The following is a 998-nucleotide window of genomic DNA, read 5'->3' as shown; positions in this document are numbered from 1 at the left end:
ATGATTCCGCCCAGTTGGCTCTGGTACAATATGTGTCTGTCAGTGGCACCTCATTGGCATGCACTGGCACACGCGCACAGACTATGTCTCAACCAAGTGTGCCCACTCACTGTGCTTCCCAGAGACAAATCGGTTTGCACTGGGCACCGATTCGAACTTTCTAAGACTACCCTAGATTCATCAAATATGAATGCTTATATAGTGTATAAACGCAAAACTTTTTAATGTTATTTATATATAGATAAAGAAAAAGAAAACTAAAATTATGATGTTATATAATATTATATTTAATCATTCTTCAAAGTGCTTATCCCATTTAAGGTTGCAGGTGTTTTATTATATTATATTATATTATATTATATTATATTATATTATATTATATTATATTATATTATTCTCCAAACCACTTCTCCTATGTAGGGTTTCAGGTGTTTTATATTATATTATATTATATTATATTATATAAGAATATAAAATATGTACATTACACTGAGAAAAAAAAATTGCTGGATCTCTGGAGGATATAATGTAGATGTAGTGTAAGGAGCTACGTATGAATGTATAAATCTGCCCTTCCCTTTGTGAAAGCATCCACATCCCTCCCCACACGCCCAGGCTCAACTCCCCTCTCTCTCCACCCTCTCATTCTCTCTCTCTCTCTCTCTCTCTCTCTCTCTCTCTCTGTTAAATGTGCCTTAAATCGGATTTTTTTCCACTCACATGTGACACAGATCTGACACACTGTCCGAACAGCAAAAACCGCATTCATTGCTACACTTTCCATGACCTTTCTAGTTATTCACGTTTACTTGTTAAAGGGGTCATATGCGATTTCAAGTTTTCCTTTCTCTTTGGAGTGTTACAAGCTGATTTTGCGTAGATAAGATCCCTGAAGTTGCAAAGACTAAAGTCTCAAAACCACAGAGATATTCTTTATCAAAGTTAAGACTCTGCCACGCCCCCCTAAAACGGCTCGTTCTAACACGCCCCCACATATC

Source organism: Sinocyclocheilus anshuiensis, unplaced genomic scaffold, assembly GCF_001515605.1.
Source record: "Sinocyclocheilus anshuiensis isolate Anshui unplaced genomic scaffold, SAMN03320099.WGS_v1.1 scaffold1215, whole genome shotgun sequence".
Classification (NCBI taxonomy): domain Eukaryota; kingdom Metazoa; phylum Chordata; class Actinopteri; order Cypriniformes; family Cyprinidae; genus Sinocyclocheilus; species Sinocyclocheilus anshuiensis.
The sequence above is the reverse complement of the archived record's forward strand: the minus strand, read 5'-3'. Positions refer to the sequence as shown.